The 24811-nt window shown below is 42.1% G+C and overlaps 1 long non-coding RNA gene and 1 other non-coding gene across 2 annotated transcripts; both read right to left on the bottom strand.

Moving 5' to 3' along the window:
- Positions 1–1417: 1417 nt before the first annotated feature.
- LOC136358450 (uncharacterized) lies at positions 1418–23523 on the bottom strand. The gene is made up of 3 exons (XR_010743101.1): positions 22882–23523; positions 2323–2482; positions 1418–1733 (listed from the first exon to the last, which is right to left on the bottom strand). It is a non-coding gene; the product is annotated as an uncharacterized lncRNA (long non-coding RNA).
- TRNAL-UAA (transfer RNA leucine (anticodon UAA)) lies at positions 22879–22961 on the bottom strand. Its single transcript has one exon. It is a non-coding gene; the product is annotated as a tRNA-Leu (tRNA).
- Positions 23524–24811: the final 1288 nt, after the last annotated feature.

Below are 24811 nucleotides of genomic sequence, written 5' to 3'. Positions count from 1 at the left end.
TAATTGACAGGATTACAATATAACTAGGAATTTTGTGTATCTCATTACCTTGAGATTGACTGCTATAATAATACATGTGCCCATTCATCAATGTTTTGTCATGATTTCAGAAAACCATTCCATATTCAGGAAGACAGGAGATACCAAATAGATTGCTTTGTCAGTAGAGCATCTTTATTGCCCCTTTCTGCATAGCCCATCATGTTGTCAGTTTCAGTTATCAGATCAGGCAAGTTGTTACTCAGCAGACTTTTTTCTTTCCCTGCAGAACTTGCATCAGAAATCAAGTGCTTTGGTGCTTACTTTGGTGCACTAACCAGTTAGTACAAGTACCTTAATGTTTTCATTATCTCTAATCCAAGGGGGAAAATATATATTTAAAAAATTAAATATTCTCTCTCTGTATTTTCCTCTTGTGAGAAAAATGACCAAGATTTCTAAATGTTTGGGTCAGTTTTATCTGCAACTCCTTTGCCAGTGCCTTTGAAAAACTTTGGTACATCAGGATACTATAGTTAGCTGGTTTCTCATCCTTTCTTTATCTGTCATTTAAAATCTTTGGAGTTATCTTTATTGTTCAAGCATCTCACCCTAAAGTATCCAAAGTCAACACAATTCTTAAAGGTGGGTCAGCATTTTGTACCTCTGACTTTTTATGATGGGATCTGATTTTAATGTTAAATTGTTTATTTTTATTCCCAGGTCAGCTGCCTTTGTGTGCAAGCTCCTTGTGAGCTTCTCCAAGAATATAAACATAGCTTAATATATTGAACACTGTTTTGCTATACCAAGTTAACCACACATCAGGAGCTATTAGGTGCAGAGAATGGACTGAGGCAGAGGGCAGCAGGAATCCTGATAAAAACACTAGCCCAGGGTGCAAGCTGCACTTTGAGCAAAATGCCTGTCACATGTACCACCACATGTCCACCTGCTTTAACTTAAAGAGAAAGCAGTCTATTCCCCTTGTATATTTCCATTTCTATAAGTTGGAATCTGTATCTTCAGTAGATTCTTTCCACTCTATTTATATCTTATTAGATTTGATATAGCTATCGATTAGATCAGATTCAAGGGAATATTGTGTGCATAAAGTATACTGGAAATTTGTACCATAAGTTTCAGCAATTTTTTATAGCTTCTTTATAAAGCCCCAGAAAACTGCTCCATATTAATAGAAATGCTTACATCCCTTTAGTTGCAGTGACATTAATTTGAGTTACCATAATTTATCATCATTCTGAAGAATATAACCTCTCAAAGTACATTAAATAAGAGTGCATTAATGAACAATTGTAATAATCAATTTACCCTCCCAACATAACTCCCTCAACTGCAGCAAAGGATTGAAAAAAGAAAACCATCAACAATAGTGATGCCTTGGGAAGTCTAACCTGGAACAGAGACTGTGCAGAGCTAAGAGAATAAAGTAGATATTTATTGAAAGGCCTTTGAGGGTACACCTTGGGCAGCACAAGAGCCTGATCAGGGCTACACACAGGGTGGACTTAAAATGGTCACAAAAGGGATTCCTCACGATGTCTCACACTTTTGTAAGTTTTGGTCCATTTGCATTATTGGAGTTTAATTGTCCAATTATAGCTTTGGGTTGTGAAGCCTCATCCTTCATGTTTTATTTCTTCAGTCCACCGTTGTTTATGCTTTTGGGCCTGAAACTTGTACTCCTTGCCCTTGGTCTTCAGCAGGAAAAGGATTTGTTTCATCTACCTGCTCTGTGAAGAGAGTTTACTAACATTAATACAAGGCTCAGAATGACACCCCTAGGAGCACAGAATCTGAAAAGCATGGAAGTACAACTTAAGGCATCATTTCCCCCCTCTCATAAAGGAACCTTTGACCAACACAATGAGGCAATTCCTTGCAAGACCAGGTGCAAATTCTTAGTCAAAGTCACTCCTAACAAAAGTTGATTTCTGTTTATTTATTTCCTTTTTCTGTTTATTTCTCTCACTCCTGGCTATTTTTCAGTGCTGTTCCATTCCCATCTGAATAGCCTGTGCAATATATTTGCATAGGTATGTTCAGTGGCTAGACACACAAATACCTAATGCTTGTAGAATTATAGAATATGTACACTTTTTCATCGAGTTTATCAGTTAACAATTAGACAAAGAAACAGAAATCCTGTGTTAACACAACATAGAAACTTGGGTAACTTGTTTCATTTCAGTAAATTGTTTCACTCTTTTAGTAAGGAAAATAATTAGCGTCTTCCATCATAAGCACATTATCTATTGAATGAAATAATATGATAATTGGACAAAGACAACTTGGAAACACTTTAAAAATGAAAGATCTCACCAGTCTGCAAAAATAATCAGTGGAAAGGATGTTACTTTGTAAGTCTTTTTATTTTAAGGGTAGGCAGTGGGAGAAGACAGAGTTTATTCTTGCTGAAATTAAATAGTAGCTCCTTAGCACCCTATGAGTGCTCCCAATATGGAATGACTACACACCAAATCTGGAGAAATGAAACAAAACAAGTTTTCACAAATTCTCATTCTTTTTTATATTGATTACCCTCACTTTAGACCAATTAGGTATGTCACCTTTTTTTTGCTGTTTCCTGTTGAATTATCCATGTGGATGTTTTGTACTTGAGCCCTTAAGATGTTCCCTAATTAGAATTTAAGATTTTACATAGAAAATTGCCTAAGTGTTAATAAACATGTCTCTCTGCTGGAAAACACAACTCATTAAGGTCTTTAGTGGGGTAATGGCACCCCCTGGGACACCAAAGGCACCAGCAAAAACCTGTGCTGTGGATGTCCCATCTTCCCACCCACTAAACACTTATCATCCAGCTAAAATTCTCCCATAGCTTAGACTTGACATCCTGTGTCTTTTGCCTCCCTGAATCACATAAGGACATAGGTGGTATCTGGGACTGAGACAGATGCCAGGCTTGAAATGCTTCAGCACTGAACCCTCCAGCTGCAAGACCACAGCAGTCTAGAAGATGTGTAGCACTGCTCTGACCAAATTCTTGGCACATTTGGCTGACACAGATGGACAACCTATGGCCAGAAGGCTTGGCCAGGTCTTGCTGTATTTGCCACTGTGGGCATGCCCTGAGAGCCTCTAGAAAGCCCCTCTCTTAACTCTATATGAACTTGCAAGACTGCCACCATCCTCCTATTTCCATAACGTGTAGCTGCTAATGTGCTGAAAGCTTAAATGATTTTTAATTACTACCACTAAGTGACTTTTGCTTTCCCTGAAATGACAAGAATTTTGGCTTTTAACTAAGATAAATAAAAAGTCACTGTGATAACACTAGATCTGAACAGGTCAGATTTACAGGTGTGTACAGAAATTAATTTAATTCTAGGGAAATTAATGGCCTTTTTAGTCAACAAGATAAATTACGCAAATTTAGTTTCATACCCACTAAAGACTTCAGTTAGGAGTTTGTTTTCCGGCGCCTGGTGTTCTGTGGCTATGCCTGTAAAACAGGAGGTGCTCTACAAGCTGTGGCATCTGACAGAGCCCACTTGTAGACCTCCATGCTGCCTAGGTAAACTCCCTCTTGGCCACTTTGCATTTTCACATGCACTTTACGAGGAGTCAGCCTGAACGAAGTCACTTACCACAGGATTCAGTCAAATGTATTTCAGCTAATGCTTTAAATCATCTTGACAAAGCCTCTCATCCCCCTCCCAAGTTCCTCCTGGACTGGACAGCAGTGGGGCTGCCCCCAGTGAGGTGCAGGACAGAGATCAGCTGCTTCACCGCCCTCCCTTCTCCACATGCCACCATTTGGCTGGCCGTGTGCTGGAATGTCTATTGTGAAATTTCCCCTACATGAGCAGGAAATCTTGGCTGCTCTATTAGGGCAGCCTTCTGTCTGCTTAGCACAGCCAGGGCCAACGTTGTGGTCTGAACTTAGTCAGTGCTGTGGGTTTCCCAGAGGGAAGAGTACTCTATTTTTTAAATTTTTGGGGTTTTTTTATTCAATGGGGGGTTTGAAATGATAAGATTTCCAGAAGTGATGAAGAGCCACAACACCCAGCCCACAGGGCAGTGTTGATGGGGATGAGCTTTTCACCTCAGACAGGCAGGAATGCCAGTTCTGCCCTTGCTAGTACTGCTGGCACACTGGGGCTGTGCCTGCTGCCTGACTGCCACTGGAACTATGTGCCTAGTTCAAGGAAAAATGTTTGGCTCAAAGCACACAGTTCTTCAGGGAACAAGAAATTTGCCTGTACCTTAAATTATTTTGCAGCTACTTAAATAACTGCTGTGCTAGAAGCTCTGCAGGCAGTAATTATTCTTCCATTTTCTTGTATTAGGCAGCCCTGAACTGAGCCATGAAAATTGCTTTGAAATCACAGCAGACAAAGAGGAAACTTTTGGATGTAATTTATTTTGGGATGTTCCAAACCAAAGCTATCGTCCAAACCAAAAAAGAAGTCCAGCCCTGCCAAGTCCTTAATCATTGAAATGAAAAGACCACAAAACTGAATGAAAAGAGGATTGAAACAATTTTCTTACTATGCACAAGCCCCTTTTTTGGAGTTACTGTCAGAAGAAAATAGGAGAGCAACAAAACTCCTTAATACATTACTGATGTATCTAACTGGAAGTTACTTGCAGAAGCCAAACCTTTGAAATGGGAGCAATGCTGGAGTTTGTCCTTGCTGGGAGAGAGCTCATATGTGAACTTTGCATTTCAGAAAATAAAGCCTTAGTAGCATTTTCCTTAGTAGCCAACCATGTGAGAGCAAGAGTCTTCTTAAGAGTGTCCACAATACTGTGCCATTAGAATATAGTTGTTACATAATATCCAAACTCTTACACTTCAAGCACTTACAGACTCATCTAAAAATATTTAGCAGGTACAGGATTATCTGTACATTATTATGTACAGGTATTATTTCTAGCACAGAAGTAGCAAAAAGCTCACTCTGTCAGGATCAGGTTCCTTTGAGCACAACAGAGCAACAAAGTCTCTCAACCACACAGCTTAAATCTGGAAGCAGGAACAAAGGTATATTTTAAAACTCAGCTAATATGATCTGACAAATAGTGTTACTTCTCTTAAAATATATATTCAAAATATAAATGTATTCAAGTTCTGGCAAATTCAGGGTTTAAATCTAGTATGAAATACGATGCCACAAACATGAAGAAAAAAGACAACAGCAAGTAAAATTGTATGAAGGGAAAGCTAGCTGGGAATGAGCCTTCATTTTAGCAAATCCTCTGTTACATTCGTTATGAAACATAAAATCATCTGTACTATTCCTCAAGTGGCAATCACTATCTAGCAATTTTGTGTCAGCATCAAACCAGAAAAAGTCCTGACAGGGATGCAAAGAAGCAGAGTGAAGTACAAAACTGGTTTCAGCAAGTGCATTTCATCTCTGGATGCAGCACAGTTTTGCTCAAGTTACTAAATACAAAAGCACAGTCCCTGGAAAAAAGCCCTGCAGGCTCACCCCTCATCCCCTCCCTTCACTGCTGTTTGCTTAAACCACTTGTGTGTACTTAACTCCCCAAGACACGTTCCTTGGTGTCTCTGGGTGGGATTCGATGAGCACACAGACATCCCATCTGAGCCAGGGACCCTGCACTCCCAGACACCCACGTCCTGCCCCTCAGTGTATTTCTGCCTTCTCAACGCATCCAGTCCTGCCTCTCAACTTGCCCTCAGCTAAGTGGGTGGTAGAGGCCAAGAGAAACACTTTTAATCCTGTTTCATCTGTTACATTCACTAACTTGTTCTTTAAAAACTTTTGAAGCCTTTTTTGGGGTTTTTTTTTACGTGTGTCCTTCCTGTCCTATGCATGGCTAAAGCCCCCACATAGCACTATTCAGTAGCATTTATTTCCTCAGGAATCATGGAAGTTAATTTTCCACAGAAAGAACTTTGCTATTTTGAGCATGGAATGAGGTACAGGACTGCTCCTGGAGGACCCAGTCCCAAAAGGAGAGTAAAGCAAAACCCTGGATGCCTCCCAGTGTAGTGCCAAGCATGAAGGGTTCAGAGAAGAGCCAAAAAGAATTATTTCCAAAATGGATCAGCAAACCTCAAATAGATGTTCTTAATACAACAGAAAGAACCCTTAAAATTTCATAAGAGTATTACAGCAGGCTCTGAGAGGAATGTACAAGATGCCTGCAGCCCACCATGCTGACCCACCATGCCTCGATACTGAAGTAGATGTGCTGCAAGTGAGACTGCCTGGCCTCCAGGAGTGTTTGTGGCAAGATCTGCAGGGAGCAGGAACAGCTTTGAGATATCCAGCTGGTACAGCAGAAAACCAGGTGAGTTCTGAGCACAAAAACACCTCTTCACATCCTGACATTTTGCTGTTTCCCTGTCCTCCAGTACATAGCTCCGTTTGTAATTTCTCATCAGGAAAAAGCTTTGGGCCATTTCAGTCCTATGTTTCAGCAATGCCCAGACCTGAGCTGCCAAGGAATGCGACTCCTCCACCCTACAGTTACACGACAAGTCATGAATAATAATAACACCAAGGACGTGGGTCTCTGTTACAGCTGCAGCTCAGTGAGCCTTTTTGTCCTGTTCTTTCTCTATATCTCCTTGGACATAAAATCTAGCTACAGCGGGTCAAAAATACAAACCAAGCACTTAAAAATCACAATTCTTAACTTAGATGTCATTAAAACATTCTGCCCACCTCAAACAATAGGTGAGTCATTTGTGAAAGCAGATGATTTATTTATAAAGATGCAAAGTGCAAAGCTGCACCAAGATCTCAGGGCAAGAAAGTGAACCAAGCAGTCTGTTATGAAACCCTCCACTGACACCTGCAGAAGATAAAGTATTCAGCAGAGGGAGAAATATAACAGGGGGAATGCCTTGAGCCTCAGAACAAAAGCTGGTAAGGGTTTCCTTGGACTTCTCCATTTCTGTCAGAAAAATATACTTGAATAGCAATTTTTAAAATGGCGATTGGCCTCACTTATAACATTATCAAATTCCACAAACCTTCCAAAGGGCCTTGCTCTCTTTCCCTGCTCCACAGCCTTTTCCTCAAAAGCCTAGATTATTTTTCAGAATTGTAACCAAGAAATAGAGGAACAGGAAAACTATCAATGGGAAAGAAACGTTACCAAATTCAAATATGAAAAATGAAGGAAAACAAAACCTTTTCAACAATGCCTGAGGAAGTCTACAAGTCCTAGGACTGGTCAGAAATTCTGTCAATCCAAGGATTGATTTTCAAATTTAGGATACACTTTCAAATTTGGCCAAATCTGTCATTAATCATTAATGTAATACTAATTTCTGGGTGTTCTCCCCTATACACATTCAATAATAATCATTCCAGCATGAAATTTATAACTAAACAATACAACTTTATTTGTAGAGTATTTCCATGGATGGTGAAGTAATTCAGATGCTTTATGCATTCTCCTCACAGGGCATCCTCTCCAAACAGTAAGTACGGCCAGTTTGGTTGCTGACCTATGACATTTTCATGAGCTTCACCTGCTGCAGAGAGAAAGAACAACCCGAGAAAGCAGTGCAGATCCCTGACTCACCATCCCTCGTCCTGACAGCAGCAGAAGCATCCCAGCATCCCTCACGGACAACAGGCACAGTGGGATGGCACCAGCCTATGCTCTGATCTTCCTAGGTTTGGCCCCAGCCCACCACTACAGTGTTTACCAGAGTTAAGCCTGTAGTTTTCCTTCCTTAGCAGGAATTTTCCATCAACTGTTTCAGCTGGAAGCTATCCACCTTCCCACTCCAGGAGAGGCAGAAAGCAGTCAGGGAGAGCAAGCCCCAAAACCACGTAAGGTTTTACATTTGCCAGATGCCCCAATAAGCTTGCCAGTCTCCCTCAGCTGCACGGATGGGGTCCAGATCCACTAGCAGAGCCAGCCACTCACTCTCCCATTAGAGAGCCAAACCAGCAGGAGGAGTTGTTCCCGTCAGCATCCATAGTTCTGCTGCCTAACAATTTTCCAGCCCTTGCAGACTGGAACAAAGAGGCTTTTCACAGAGATCCAGATTGCCTCCAGAGCCTGTCCCTTCTTTATTTACACGAAGGCTCTTAGGTTTAGTCTGGGGAGGTCTGCAGATGGCCAGGGGCCTCTAGGGGAGGAATTCTGTCAAATGTATGTTGCAATGCATGCTCAAAAGGGTCTGCTTTCTGATTTATTTTATCTTCCCTGGAAATTAACTTCACAGCCCCAACTCCATTGGCTGTGCATGATTTATCTCCAGATTATGTTTGCCTTTCACACCCTTATGATCTACTTTTTTCCTGAACAGCTCAATTACTCTGGATTTGTAGAGCCAAAGACAAGACAGGGCCAAGTGGGTACCTAACTAGGAATTCTGTGACAAGGCTGGGCCAGAGGGCAGACTTTTCCTTCTCACATCCATGTTTCTACCAGGTCTGCATCTCCAGCATTGCTGTTCAGCCGACCCAAAAGCAGGCTGCTTCAGCACTGAGGGGAGCAGTGGGAGAGTGACGCCGCGGGAGAGAAAGTAAACACACAATTGCCCTTTCTGGCCACCACCACATATATCTACTCCAGCATAAACTGCACCACAGAAGTATGATGAGAATGAGGGCCCAAAGCAGATGTGTGTATGGATCCAGGTAACACTGGTGGTGACCTCAAACTGCTCATCTGAGCATATTGCTTTCAGACAGAGGGAAAAGATTTAGTAACATACACATTGGTATGTAGTCCAATTAACTACCCAAGATAGTACATATAGGACTGATGAGACACTTGTAAGTTCCTGAAGCCGCAAAATTCCACCTGAAGCTTCAGATATCATCTGTTAAACACCTGGATGGCCTAGGACTGAGCAAAGTTCCCTTGCAAATGGAGAAAGGGCCATTGCCTCCATCCATCTGGTTGCTGCTGTATACAAGGGGAGAGAAATAGCAATATTATCAGCTTATAACAAGCTCATATTTATCTTACGTATCATATCTTGGTTTCCTTCTAATTATGCAGAAAGGCAGATATCTATTGTTTCATCTGGCACAGGTCTCTCTCTCTCTGCTTATGTACAGGTTAGCAACGGGGTCAGCCATTCAAGGTAGTATTATCAGACCCTACTTTTATAGATTTGCTATAGAAAAATACATGCAGTCTGACTCCCCAAGAGGTGGAGGTATCAAGTAAGTAAGATAGCACTGAATCCATGTCACCCATCTTCATCAATCACACCAGGCATATGTAAGGACAGGACTGTATTCAAGCTAAAACAATAATGGAGTATTGGGGGCATGGAGGATAGTAAGGTATTTTTAATTGGTTTCATGATGAGAAATTATTAATAGTCTCATGATAGAAAAGGAGCAAGATTTGAAGTAGATTTTATTGGGTGACCAGATACACATAGACAAGTTTTCACACAAAAAAGAATCAGGAAGCAGTTGCTTTAATGACACAAGAGCATCTGGTACAAAATGCTAGCAGCAGCAGTATGGAAATGAGGTGAAAAAGCATCATGGAAGAAATTATCCAAAGATTCTCATCAAATAAAAAAATCCTGCATTAGCATGATGGGATAACTTGGGATACTTTGGAATTTTATGACCCATGCACGTGCGTGATGAAATTGATACTTTTTAAAGACGGTCCTGTTATCATGCTAGGATGAATTCCTGGGATGGTTTCTTGTGAAAAATTACAGTGCAGCCAGAAAGAACTGCAACACTAAGATTTTAGTGAAATTGCCATTAATGTTTCTGGCCTAATGTAAGCCAATCTTCTCCTTCACTTAGAAAAAGGTTTCCTTTCATACCCTGCATTTAATTTGATTTCATGAACAGAATTCTATACAAGCTGCTCAGAGCCAACCAGCAATACCTTTATTTTGTACAACAGACTGAAACACCTGTCTCTTTTATAATTATAAGATTTTATTTTTGTTAGCAGTAAAAGAAAGACAGTTCAATAATAACTGTTAAATATTGGTTGAAAGAAATACATTCACATGTGAGGGACAGTAACAAATAGTTTCATTGCTTATCCCATCCATGTATTAAAAGTCACCCTCATGCTGAGGTTAGTTTGGGTGGGACAGCATTACAAGTGTTTGATCCATGATAACAGCATTCTTGATTCAGTTGTTTTAGCTAACACAGTGGTTGAGTTCCCAGAAGACTCTATAAAGTAGCATTACTGTATGTTAAATTTACTTTAGTTTTAAAGCCCCCAAAGCTATAATCATTGATAGGACTACCTACAGAAATGAAGTGCTCAGGAAACAGTTGTTTCAAAGATAAAATATTCACAGCAGCAGTCATCAAATGTTCATATGAGTACTAAAAAGAAGTGCAAAAGGTTTTATAACAAGTAGAAAACAAAAACAAAGGTATGTTGATGAATGCAAACTAGCACCATGCAAGGTAAGTTACATTCTGAGTATTGTTTCTATTGAGATACCAGGGTTTTCCAGTATTCCTCCCTACTTATCTTTAGAGATCGAGCATGCAAGGAATGCAAAATGTTTTTATCTAGAAGCACCAAATCCCTTAAAATACCAGACCTTTGTTCTCTCTGACCTGAAGCAACAGTACAAGAATTTAAGAACAGCTAAACTAGCAGTCACTAGCCATGACACATGTGCATTAACCAAAGTATAAATGTACTGCAGTTCTGAATGACTCAAAAAATAAAACAAGAGTGAGACTTGGTTTGAGAGCAGAATCATACAGAATCAAGTTTTTTTTACTAAAGATGGCAAATGAAATTCCTATTTTGAAAAACGCAAGAAAGTTGTGTTTTACAGAACCTATATCAGTTAGTAACTATGAGGCTAAACATAGTGCTGCGTCTCTATTTAAACTGTCACTTATGGATATTATTCAGTCTAACCCTTTAGATTTTCTTGAGAAAATTTCCCAGCAATACAGTATTTGGCTAAGTTGGAGAGTATATGCAAAAACAGCACATGATCTTGACAGCTTTGGCAGATAGACTTAGGCATTGTCTGTGACAATTAGACACACGAGGACTAGATACATGGGAGAGTCACAGGCCACACACCACCCCCCTGCAAGCACTTCTGTGATTCCCAGTGCCACCTGACTCAAACTTCAAGGAATGTAAACCTCCTCCATCGCTCTCTCCTTGGCAAGGTATTTCAGGATCATGGCCAGGGTTGTGCTGAAGAACCTGAAGGCATGGGGCATCACACAGGGCAGAATCAAGCAAGCCACAATGTCTCCATGTGAGGGCAGAGAGGAGGGGTCTGGTAGCTGACAATATTTAGGCTGCTGGTCATCTACCAGAAGCTACCAACACTCAGTGAGTGAGGTGATCTTCAGTATGATAAAAAGGAGGGCTACATGCCAGGAACAGACATTCCTCTGGGAAAACGGCAGATTTGAAAATCTGGGAAAGTTATATTTAAAAGCAAACTGATAGGGCTCAGAGCCTGGATGAACAAGAAACAACATTCTCAAGTCACAAGAGAAAACAGACAACCTCCCATAAATAGTTCCACTTTTAGGGCTGTTCTCTGTCTCTGTGTAAGGCAGGAGATGCCTGGAAGCTCTGCACAATTCCCAGACTCTGTGTCAGCAGTTTTCATATACAGGTAGCCTCCAGACCCCCCGACACCCTAATTCACAGGTGATGTTATCAGTATCACCATCTCACACTCTGCTCATTCCTCACAGGAAGTAACTAAGAAACAAACAGTTCAATAAGGCTGAAAGTCAGACACTGCTTTCTGCTCATGACCAGACTCCTGTCTGGTTTTTTCCTGTCCATTTGCTCCACCCTGTTTTTGGGGCCATCCAAACTGACCAGGAGACTGCTGGACTGTCAGAAACTCCTTTAAATTCCTATACATTTGCTTCCTACACCTAAGGGCTCCCACCAGTCAGGGCAAGAAAAAGAGAGCATCAACATGACAAAAATGAATGCAAGCCATGCCAATGAAAACACTATTTAAATGGGTGAATTGCCCCAACTTTGGTGAGAGCAGGGTCATACAAAGAAATGAAGTACAAATAGACAGCCTACTAAGGTATTAATTGTAACTATCCCACCATCCTGCCATTCTGCCTAGAAGATTCTTCCCAGACATGGTAGCTAAACCATGATATTTGTCTCCTGATGCAAGTCCCTGACATAACTACACTTCTGCAGCCTAACAAAATGAGGGGAATGATTCAGTAATTGAATCACAGAGATGTAACTCCTAAAGCATGCAGTCACATCACCCAGAGGTCCAGACCTGCCCACCCCTGCTCAGTTCTGCTTTTTGCTTAGCTCTGCCCTGCTTCTTATATAGCAATTGGCTGCACCTGTGAAGAAGGTAGGATTGCTAGCAGTAAGCCACTTTATTACTTCCTAAAGCTGCCTCTGTACCTATTGACTAAAACTGGTGTTTACTACAAGGTATCGACAAGGATGGACAAGGATGTATCAAGCCTTTGAAACTCAAAGTAAGCAAAAGGGAAGAAAAGGATTCCCTCAGAAATGGTGAAGAACACAGATTTGTTTACCCACTCAGTGCCTGACCTTTCCACCCTTAAACAGCACGCACCAATCCCCATTTAACCCTGGGAGGACATTCGCCCCACACTGTACCCAAGGAATTAAACTCCCTGCTGCAATTCCGAGGTGCACACAGCATGGTACAAGAACAGGAGGGAAGTGCTGTGATGTCACTTAGAAGGACCCAGTCCAAGATCAGTGGCTTGCAGAGGTGCACCCCAGCCCCTGTAGTCCAGAGGGGCCCCTGCAGGCCCTATGGCCACAGAAGCGGGTCCTGGCTGCTCCTCCACAGGCTCTGGCAGCAGTGTGGTTCTACTGCTCCTGCACGGCCATCACCCCAAAATATCCGTTCTCCACAGCAATTCAGTGTTGTCACAGCCACCCTTGACACTGAGGCTGGGTACAGACCAGGCTCCTCCAAGCTCATTTAATTTGCAAAAGCCACTTATAAAATGGACATTGTCACTTCGCAAAACACAGGAGGAGGAGACAACATGGAATACTACTGCACTCCTAATGAAGTTCATCATAAATAAAGTTGTCAAACTAAGTCTATGGTCCATCTGTGTAATTGAGGATTACAAAATCCCATTATGGTTAGATTTAAGGTCAGTCAAAACATTAAATAGCAACTGTTTCAACTTGATGAGAAACATTTATTTTAGAAACTTTTTCTGTTACTGGTAAAATTCATCTCTGGAGGGATCTCTTTTAAATCCACTCAATTTTTTTTTGTCCTGGAAATACACAAGGTATTCCACAAATATTAATATGAAACTTTTTTTATCCTTGAGCCTTTTTTCAAATAAAATTTTAAATACAGAGTGCAGCAGTCACCTGAAACATTACACTTTTTTTTTTTTTGTAAAACATATTTAAAAAGGATACAAGTGTTTTTCCAAAAGAAATCATCCAGTTCAACCTTGTTAATGCAAACTATGCCTTTATTTTCCAAACAGTCATGAGTTAATAGTTGCACTTAATTTATTACTTACATAAAGTTATGACCAGGCTAGTTTTGCAGCTCTAATATTCCCCAAAGAATAGTCTGTGGTTTAAATTACTTGATGGCATGGCAGAAGGGCTTTTCAAAGTGTTTACAGCCTATGCCTCTTCTTTTGCAGAAGCTAATTGCTTATGCATAATTTCACTTTATCTATATAGATTTATGTCCTTTTCCATCACTTAATATTAAGATGACCCTTACAACTTTCCTGTGAGATAAGACAAACATTGTAGTCCTGCCCTTGCACCAGAAGCCCCACAGTACCCTGTACTCTTTACTATCCTTAATGGAATTTTTGCCTGAATGGCTTGTATTTTCAATTTCATTTTGTGCTGGTTTGAAGATCAATAGAGGAAGGTGATGCCAAGGCACAGTAATTTTAAGTATATAACTATTGTGCAGATGCTACAACTTTAATTATACAAGCAGGCTTCCGTGCCTGTCCAAACAAAAAGTGATAAACAATCTGCTTACACAGTGGCAGCAACAGGATCAAGATCCATAAATTTATGTCCATTAACATTGGCTGCAGCAGCAGAACTAATTGGGTATATCCTCAGAAGTGCATGCCATATAGCTACCTTGCTGAAGGAAATCTGCCTTGTTAAGAATTAACTAAGTAATACTGTCTTACATGGATTTTTACATGGATAAAACCCAAGTCTTCAAGTTGCTTTCTCTGGCTCCTTTTTTCTGTTTCTGGCTGAACACATCTAATGCACTAAAAAATAAGATTAAAAACCACAGCATTTTTTATAGATCAGTTTTTATCATTGCCCAAGTAATGACCTGTGGATCAGAGGGGCTCACTGTAAATACAGATGTGGTGTGGGATGGTGATTCAGAAAGACAGCAGCTCAGGTACTGGTTAACAGATAAACAGCAGTTGGCAGCTTCTGGGGCAGTTCCAACATCTCCCTCCAGAGATACCATCTCTGAGGTTTTGCCTGCAAAGGATGTGGAAGTGCTTTAATTATGCCAGAATATTTATTGCCTGGGAAGCAATCATGCCGAGTCTGTTAAAGACAAACAGTACATAAAAGGAAACAATGTAAAATGCAAACTTGATGCATCCCAGTTTGACAGTTAAGACTACCTTGGTATAACATTTTTTGTTAAAAATATAAAACATTCTGAGATAGCTAACATTGCAATCCAGGCTACATTGCATTCCTGACTACAGAGGAAAGTTTGCTAAGGACTTCCAGGTGAATATGAGGCATAGCCTTTAACGCCGGCAATAAAGGACCCCCCAGCTCCATTTGGGGGCTGAGGGTACCACCATGTTCTTGAAGATCTCCTGACACATTCTCTGCAGAGCTCAACCTAAAACAGGAGCATTCAAACTCTAGCTAAACCCCTCTTGGAGACAACTTGACAAGAAAACAACAGAAACAGGCATAGAAATAGAATCTCTAACCACAACAACTTCCGGTTTTACAACATTTTAATGACAGTTCCCAATCCCATGCCATTCTTATCTCATACACTCATGTACTTCATAACATGCTCAAGTCTGTCAGTATTTCAGCTGGACACAGTCACACTACCTACTCTGTCATACAGGTCCTTTTTCTTGTGTTGATGGCTGACCTCTCTCCCTAACTACAACTTCATACAGAGCAGAAACCTTATCTCATCCATGATGTCTCCTTTACTGTCTATTGGGAGGGATAACTACTTCCTTCTCTTAAAGAAATCTAACTTAAGCATTCATACCATACAATTATTATTGTACTTGCTAATTCTTTTTTGTAGAAATATATTTTGTTCAGAGACACTGAGCAGGCAGAGACATCACAAACACTGTATCTAGCTGCTTTCAGTATTCCTTCTTTACTGATGTGTCAAATAACTTCTGGGGCAGGTCACGCAAATGAATGCAGCACAACAGGTTGGGCATGTCTCAGTCAGTTTTCAGTCACAGAACACCACAGGAATTGTTAAGTGGCACAGACACAGCCTGCACTATCATAGTGCCATCACAATACAGACTGGGGAAACCACAGCTATAAAGCTTGCTACATAAACATTAAAACTACATTCAGAAAAAAAAATCAGTTATTCTCACAGCAAACACTGCAAAAGAAACAAATAATATCCAACATATTATGATAAAAGATAGAAGTCACAGTAACTAAACACATAAATTATTTTTATTCTGGATCTAGCTACAAAAGGATTTGGAAAGCTTTACTTAAATCAGATTTCTAAACTATACTGATGTCCTTCTTCAGAGACAGCCTCTGGATCTAGGATTCACAGAATTCACAGAATCACAGAATGACTCGGTTGGAAGAGACCCTCAAGATCATTGAGTCCAGCCCATGCCCTAACACTTCAACTAAACCATGGCACTGAGTGCCACAGTCTTTTCTTAAACACATCCAGGGATGGTGACTCCACCACCTCCCCAGGCAGATCATTCCAGTATTTTATTATTCTTTCTGTGAGAAACTTTTTCCTAATATCCAACCTATATTTCCTTTGGCACAGCTTGAGACTGTGTCCTCTCATTCTGCCAGTTGCTGCCTGGAGAAAGAGACCAACCCCCAGCTGGCTACAGCCACCTTTCAGGGAGTTGTAGAGAGTGATAATGTCACCTCTGAGTCTCCTTTTCTCCAGGCTAAACAACCCCAGCTCCCTCAGTCATTCCTCACAGGGTTTGTGTTCCAAGCCCCTCACCAGCCTCATTGCCTCCTCTGGACATGCTCAAGTATCTCAAAGTCCTTCCTAATTGAGGATGAGAAGTCATTAGCCACAGTACTGGATGAAGATGAGTGATATCACTTGCATTACCTCCCCTCAACTCAATAGATGGATGCCATTGGTTTGCACTATAGCTACCAGACCATTCTGAAGGAAAACCCAGAGCAATTTACAATAGTCTAATCTGCAGAGAACCCTTATTTTTAAGAAAAAACCCCATTTTTCTTACCGTGAGGGTGTTCAAATACTGGCATGGGTATTCAGAGAGGCTGTGGTGTTTTTATCCTCAAAAATACTCAAAACCTGACTCAAGCTGACCTTCCTCTGAGCTAGGAGGTGAACTAGGTAACTCTCAGAGGGGCCTTCTGGCCTTTGCCATTCTGTGATGAATAAAAACACTGGATCTATATTACCTATGTCAAGGAGCTCAAAACATGTAAAAAATTGTCTCCAATTCCTCATTGCTTCACAGAAAATTTCTTATAATATCAGAGATTAATTTTAGATCCAAGTAACACGAAATTAATTGGGACTTTTGTTACATATTGCAGGACCATCAAAGACTGAGGGACCCAAGAGGGAAACAGTAGGAATGTGCAGTACAGCCAGGGCAGAGGAAAGGCAGTATCTGCCTCTTTTAGCAGCAGTTAACTGCTAGACCAGCTAGATCTGTTTCTTGGTATGCACACAAAAAGCAAAAGGTGGGAGTGTGACAGAAAATAATTACAGATATGTAAAGACAAGTGAAACTAAAATACATATGCTCATCAATCATCAAACTTGGATTAGTTGCAAAGCAGTACTCATTAATGCAGTCCATACTTCCCAATAGGGATTCCGCTCTCACATGAAAAAGTTTGCAACACATGATGAAATAGCAAGAGATGGGTGTCACAAATTCGTCAAGTCACATGTTCAGTGAGTGATCCCCTGCCAAGAATTGCATGAACCACTTCAGCAAGCAGTTAGAAATGAGGCAGATGTGGTCTGAAGGAAAGATCTTGTAGCATTTCCAAGCCAGAAAGAAGGTCACAGTTGAACAGATGGTGAAAGAAGAAGCAATCCAGGAAAATGAAGGATTCTGGAAAGCGCATTCTTCTCTCAAAATATTTAGGGGAAGGAAGGCATTTTTTGTTACTGCACATTTAAGAGGACCATCTTCAGAAGAATGTGTACATTTTCTATGGTCTTCAGACAAAAGCTCTTCCTTGGCAGCAAGAAAGAATCTGTTCATTCAGGTAAGTTTAACACAGTCAAAAATACACCAGACAATGAATGCTAGCATGCTTTAAGTCCAGTAATCTAAGATCCCAGAAATTTTAGCTTCAACATTCTGCATTATGCTGCCTTCATTTTAGGGCACTCAGGACTCCTCATTCAGTAGGTGCTCTGCCAAACCTTGCTGCTGCAGTGTAAATTATGACTTGTCTGCTCTGTCTTTCTTATAGAGGCTGGTGCCACCATAGCAAAGTGAGCACAAGGGAAAATGTTCCCAGACTGGGGGTGCTCTAGTGCACAGACCAGTATTTTGACATTTTCAGCAATACCCTTGAGTAAACCCGTGCCTGTAGCAAGAGTCTTGACTATTAGGAGATTGGACGGAACAGACGATACACCTAACCAATACGGCTTCCATGTCGAATTCCCCTTTATTATCAGCCCGGGGTAAGTTATATAGGTTCGCTACATAGTTTACAATTACAGGCTATAAAAAATGCAAACAACCCTTATTTATCTAAGTCTTAAGGTAGCTGAAGTGTTAGAACTACAATTCTACATTTAGAAACCCATTACTTCCCAGAACACCTTACTATAAGCTGTGAGTTTTTCTACTGCGCCACAACTGTGAATTTCTAACTGTGTCACTGTGGCTTGCAGGCGCTGTGGGCTCAGGGGCCCACAGGCTCTGCAGGCCAAAGGGCCCAGTCAGGAATTGCTCACCCTCAATCAATCCAAATATAACACTCTCTAAAAAAATCCCAACACGTGCCCACACCCCTTTACCCCAGGGCAAAGTTACTGCCCTTCACTCTGCCAGTGTAGTGGCTTTGAGCTAAAATGCCAGACACCAACCTGAGCAGCTGAGTGGGCACCTGGTCTCTTCTGAAGCTGTGTTGGGCCATCCTCCTGCTGGGGCTGATGATGCTCTAAGTGACCATGACAAGCCTTGCCAGGCTCATCAGTCAGTCTTAAGAGTGAACCTACCTCTGCCTGCAGTGTAAATAAATTGAAGGGCTTTGCACACCAGTAAGTGATATGTAGACCGTTGTTCCCTTCCATCAATGTTCTACCACAGCACAATTCCCCAGAGCTTGCTGAACTAACCAAGCAGAAAATCCCTTCATTTGCCTTATTGAAAGAGAGAAATATAGTTCAGCAATAACACGATGCAAGAATCTGTTTGGGAGCGTGTGTTGTAATGTTCTAGAGAAGGAGGCAGGATTAGCTCACATTGCTAATGACCCTTGATTGCTGTGGCTATCAAGTCCAACAGAAATTATTCTAAGAACCTCCAGGTAAGATCGGAGGCAGTCAGCAGATCAAACAGCCCAGCAGTTGTTAAAAATGAACCTGTATAAACACATGTATAAACAGAGACACAACTGTCTGCATTGAATAGTGGTAAATTTTGAACAAGCGTCCTAAGAATGATGGGAATACATAAAATAGAGCCTACCCCTCTTATCTACCACAGAAGTCCCAAAATGAGAACAGTTCAAAAATTAACAAGTTCTTTACATGCAGTTATTCCTGCTAACATAAGAGACTAGTCCTACTTCATACACTTTGAATTAGTCTACAAAATGAATAAGAGGGTATATTGACCATCCTACACACAAGATTATGCAACAGATCAAGAACTTCACAGCCCTTTTACCTCAACATGATATAGTGGTCACTGATTAAAGAATGTTTTAACTCAAGTAAAAAAATTACATTTTCCATCACATGCTAAAATGAAACAACAATAACAACAACAACAAGCTGCTGAAAGGGTTTTTTTTAAGATTAAACTATTTTGAAATATCACCTAATTATGTCACCAACAGGTTGCCTTCTTATTGATTTGAGCCCATTCCGTTTTGAAGCAAGATAGAATTTTGAGTTATGCTACGGCTTGTTGTTTTCCTATAAGACTCCTACCTTGTTCAGCATACATCATGAAGTGCTCGCTAAGCAGCTGTTCAACACTTTGCAAAGACTTCACAGCTCAAACTGTGGCTCTGAAGCTTGTTTCTTTCATGTTATTTTCTGAATTCACTCATGGGCTTGTCTAACATGACCAGATTACCTAAGTGTTCATCTGAATTCTTTGCAAATGAGAATGAATTTACTTCACAGCAGCCCATTTTGCAAACTGTGTGTTTTTATTACTTCCACTTTATACAATGGGAAATTGAGGTGTGGAAAGATTCATATCAAGTATCTCAAATAAATCTGACTACTAAGAGTCATAATTTTTTTTTCAGAAAAAAATTATTTCAGAGACTGCTTAAAATATAGGTGATACACTGATTTCACCTGTTTTTGCAAAAGCTCTGCATTTCTGCAAATCAGATTGAGGTTCTCAAGACAGAGACCTCAAAATAAGGAACATGAAAATGAATTATTGCTTTTGAAAAATCTGTTTCAAGTGACTGGCTTCTCATCATACAGGAAATATGCAGAGGCATGAAAAGCACCCCTGGTTCATCAGGGTAGCATTCAAATGTCTGCATATGAATCTCCTTTTTTTTATTCCAGTTTCTAGCACTAGTCAGTATATTTTTTCTACTTTCTTTCAATAAACAAGGCAAGGTTCCTTCAGATAATGACATCTTTTAGAAAAACAACGCATTCCCAGAATGGAGTCCAACAAAAAACAATATTGTTTAAACTAAAGGCCAGATTATAAAAAGTGAATGTAAGAATGTCAAATTGCAATGGGAACCACCAAAAATTCATGAGGTTTTAACAAGGAACCAAAGAAAGGAACCTGCTCAACAAAATAAAACCTTTATAATAATGCTCAGCTCCAGAGCTGAAATACAGTACATCACCCTGGCACTCCACCTAAAATAGAAACCAATAACCCCATCAGATTATACCTTCCTTTATGAATAAATGTGGGAAGGGATTGGGATATACTTGTTGCAAGTAGATTCTGTGGGTATTTCTTGAGAGCCAGAACAGTTAAAAAAATCTTCTGTTCCATTCCTGATCAGCACATGCAATAAGAAGCTGGTTTAAGAAACAGGGAACATAGGTTCAGCAAAGGACTGAGGGAAGTTCTCTGCAAAGCAAGTCCTTTCAGGAAAGAGAAAGGCTGAATCTGAAACAGGAACATTTCTAACCAAGAAATTCTGTTTTCTCTACTGCTTTATCACAAAACCTGCCCCTTTTTTCTGTTCAGCAATTACTCTTCTTGTAAAAAGTGTGATTATTTTTACTTTTCTTTTTTCTCTCACAGTGTAGAATAGCCACCATTAATTCATCCCTGTAACTGACACAGCTGGAGCCAAGTTTTCATCAAAATCAGCACTGCATCCACAAAATCTACATGATTACTTAGTGTATGTTCAAAAATGCTTGTAAATAAGCACATAAGCAGAATTACACAATTTGTATGCAAAGATGTGGGTTTCCAAGGGCAGCATTTTACCATGACAACATTACAGGTGAAATGTACCTTCAAACATGCACACATTTTTACTAATTTGTACCTTAATGAAGAACAGCAATGAGAGTTTACTTCATACAACATCTGAACCTGGCAGTACCACTTCTTAATGAACAGTTCTAGAAAGTGCAGTATGTTTTGCATTTCTAATTTTATTGTGGTAGCACTCAAAAAAGACAATGTATATGCTTGCATTTCCTAGAAATTCCCCACAGATCAGGCTTCCCTACACAACTCTTGAACTGTCATATTTCTATGTTTTTACCATGCTCGCATGTGTAATGCCTGATCCTCTAATGTGGGCATAAAATAAAATATCCTGACATATTTCACCTTCTATTTCATATTACACTGAAGGCCCACCATGAGTTGTTATCCCTTTCTTGAGTGTTTACCCTTTAATGAGTCTGTATCATCACATGATATATCTGGACTGAAAGTTTAGGATAATTTTTCAGGTCAAATTATTTGGAAGAGGGTGGCTGGGAACAACTACGTTTAGCTATGTTAGAATTTGACCAGCATGCTCTGACAAACACTACTATTTACAGAATCACAGAATCACAGAGTGACTGTGTTGGAAGAAACGTTCAAGATCACTGAGTCCAACCCAGCCCTACCACTTCAACTAAATCATGGCACCGAGTGCCACATCCAGTCTTTTTTTAAACACATCCAGGAATGGTGACTCCACCACCTCCCTGGGCAGACTATTCCAGTACTTAATCACTCTTTCTGTGAAAAACTTCTTCCTAATACCCAACCTATATTTCCCTTAAAATTTTAAAATGTGTTGGTCAGTGCTTGATTCATACTTCCCGCATCTTCAATTATATTAAACCTAAGGACACTACTCTGTCAAAAAATCCCACAAAACCCAAAAACAGAATCATGTCCCAGCGAATTAAACACCTCAAAACATACAACTGCTCCATGTGTCCTAACAAATGAAACAAAAGCACAAGGTCAGCCTGAAAATCTGGCATGCTCCTTCTGCTTAACTTCTAGCTAAAGCCCTGGCACAGTTTAGGGTACAGCCAGCACGAGGGACCATTCCCCAGAAGTGGGGATTGCCTTTCCACCACCCTCCAGGGTTGGCCAAGGACACCTCAGCAGGCTGGGCACTTGTGGACATTCCATACCCCAATGCATGCGGAACTACACCAGCTTTCACGCTGTAAAAAGCACTCTGACAAGCTGACATGCAGCCTTTGAAGGGCTTGGAACTGGAAAAAAAGGAAAACAAACCTACAAAAAATAGCCTAAATGGCAAACAGCAAAGGCACGGTCCGGGGATGACAAAGCTGGAGGTGCCTGGTGCCCCTGCCCGAGGCTCCACCACTGAGACCGTAGCTGAGTGTGTATACATATCTACATATATCTGTATATATACACCTGTATGTGTATATATATCTACACATACATGTATAAATGTGCATATGTGGTTTGTGTCTATTTATGTATATGTGAATACACAAATATGTACTTATATTATACATATCAATATATGCAGACACTTATACACCTAAATTATATGTATATTTATATACATATATTTTATATGTGCGTATATACATACACATACATACACACGTATATACATACTTACATACACATACATACATATACATATATGTGTATATATGTATGTATATATATTTCCCTGTGTGTATACATATACACACATATATTATATGTGTATATACATGCATACATATATACAGAAACTCTTTTTTAATAATCGTATTTAAAGGGCTTTAAAGCTGAAGTGACGGTGGCTGCAGGAGCCTCCCGCGGCCCCGCAGCGCTCTCCCCGGCTCGCACTGCCCCCGCCGGCCGGCCAGGGCCGGGACACCCGCTCGGGCTGCCGGGTGCCGCCATCCGCCCGCTGCGGCGCCCCTCCCCGCCCCTCTCGGCCGCCTCCCGCCGTGTCCCCGCGGCCCCGGGCTCCCTTCGGCCGCGCCTGTGCCGGGACACCGCGCCCTGCCCCGCGTCCGGACGGGGCTCCCGATAAAAAAACGGCAGTTACCAGGAGTGGGGTTCGAACCCACGCGGACATGCGTCCATTGGATCTTAAGTCCAACGCCTTAACCACTCGGCCATCCTGGTGCAGATACCGGGACGGCTCGCAGCCGCTCCTACATTCACGGCCGCGCTCCCACCCGCCCCCCGGGCCGCCCGCGACCCTCGGGGATGTCCCCTCGCCCTCCCCGCCCGCCGCCGCCGTGCCCTCCCGCCTCTATTCCCGGCGCGGCGGGCGCGGAGCCCACGGGGCGGCGCGCGCGGGCGGCCTCTCCCGGCGGCGGGAAGCGGGAGGCGGACGGGCAAGGCCCGGCGGGGAGCGCTGCCACGGACCGACACCGAGCCGGGCCGAGCCGGGCCGAGCCCACCGCGGCCGCCGCCTCGCCGCCGCCGGGCGCCGGGCCGGTAGCGGAAGGGGGAGGCGGGGGAGGTGCGCGGCGCCGGCACGGGCCCGCCCCTGGGGAGAGCGGGCGGCAGCGCCGGGCCGGGGGCGGCGGGGGGCGAGGGCTGCGGGCGGCGCGGGTCTGGGCACCGCGGGCTCTGCCCCCTCGGAGCGGCAGGGCCGTGGTGCTGGCGGGCTCGTCGGCCGTGAGAGGCAGCGGAGAGGTTGTGCCGATAAGGCACCCCCACTTTCTTATTTCCGTCCAAGGGTTTCCTGGAATGTACCTTCTCTAGCTCGTAGGAGAATCGAAACTAACAAAATTGTATGCCGGGTCGACGGAAGCACCGATCGCACTATTCCCGGTTCCTGCCTGCCCTGGGACCTCCCCCTTCTTCACTTAATCACAGGGGAAGTGAGGAAGTGTCGCTTGTCTGGCGTTACCCCTGGCACTGGCTCCCGCTCTCGCTGCTACTTTCCAGCGGAGGAAATGGGCACCCTGCATGGCACCAAAGCTGGGCACCTTTGAGGTGTGAGGAGCACACTCCACACAGCTCAGGCTGCGGACACGGGCCTGTGCCCGCCTCCAGCACACGGGCAGGCAGGCGGCTTTCTGCTTCCCCACAGGCGGGGCAGGAGCGCGCTCCCCGCTCGGAGCTGGGCACCCTGGCTGTCCCTCTGCAGAGGGTCTGGGGCTCCAGTTTGCGGGTGGTGCCTGGCCTCCTCCGCTCTTAGTGCTCAGGGACCCCGGGACACCAGGCATGCTTGTGAGGGAAAGTACTTCTCGCGTACCATGCAAATTAATTGTTAACGTTTTACATACATGTTATTCACACGCGGGACCTCATGAATAAAAGAACAGCTCTTCCAATGGAACTTGCCGTGCTGTAGCATTACCTTGAAATGAGTGGCATGCCATAGTTCTCTATTCAGTAGGGTTGTGCCTTTCAGCAAAGTATTGAGTAGAGAAACACGGTCAGTTAGGTTTTTTTCCCTTTTCTGCTCGCATCTAACACTGTTTCTAAGAAACACAATAAAATGTTACTTTTCCTTGTTCCAACTTGGTGCCCTAACAATGTATGCACAGTAAGGCGTGATGGTGAAACTGTCTTCTGCCGGCTCTTACGTGCTCAGCTATTCTGAAGACATTACCATAACATGCTAAAAACGTGGAAGAAGATAGATTTGCTGTTGCCTTCTTACATATCAGAGAAACAGACAGCATGGCTCCATGTGACAATCCCATTGCATTGGAAATTTATTAACCAGAATCACCACATCACACCACACACAGTATCTATTAAATTACACTGTTTCCTGCCTTCATTATATCTGTGATATTTTCCTAGCCATAGAAGCACAATCCCATGTAGCTCTTTCCTTTTTCAAAGCAATTTCAAATAGCATGGTTCAAAAATCTAGAGAACATGTCTTGTTTTCAAGAAATAATAAAAATACAACTTGGGCTGTGCATTGAAAATATCCTTAATGCAGGTTAAATTAGAAAAGCAGCAGCTTAGCAAAGCTGCTCAGGTCAGCCTCCAGAAAAAAAAGGTAT

Source organism: Sylvia atricapilla, chromosome 3 (assembly GCF_009819655.1).
Source record: "Sylvia atricapilla isolate bSylAtr1 chromosome 3, bSylAtr1.pri, whole genome shotgun sequence".
NCBI lineage: Eukaryota > Metazoa > Chordata > Aves > Passeriformes > Sylviidae > Sylvia > Sylvia atricapilla.
This window is presented reverse-complemented; position numbering and strand designations above follow the sequence as displayed.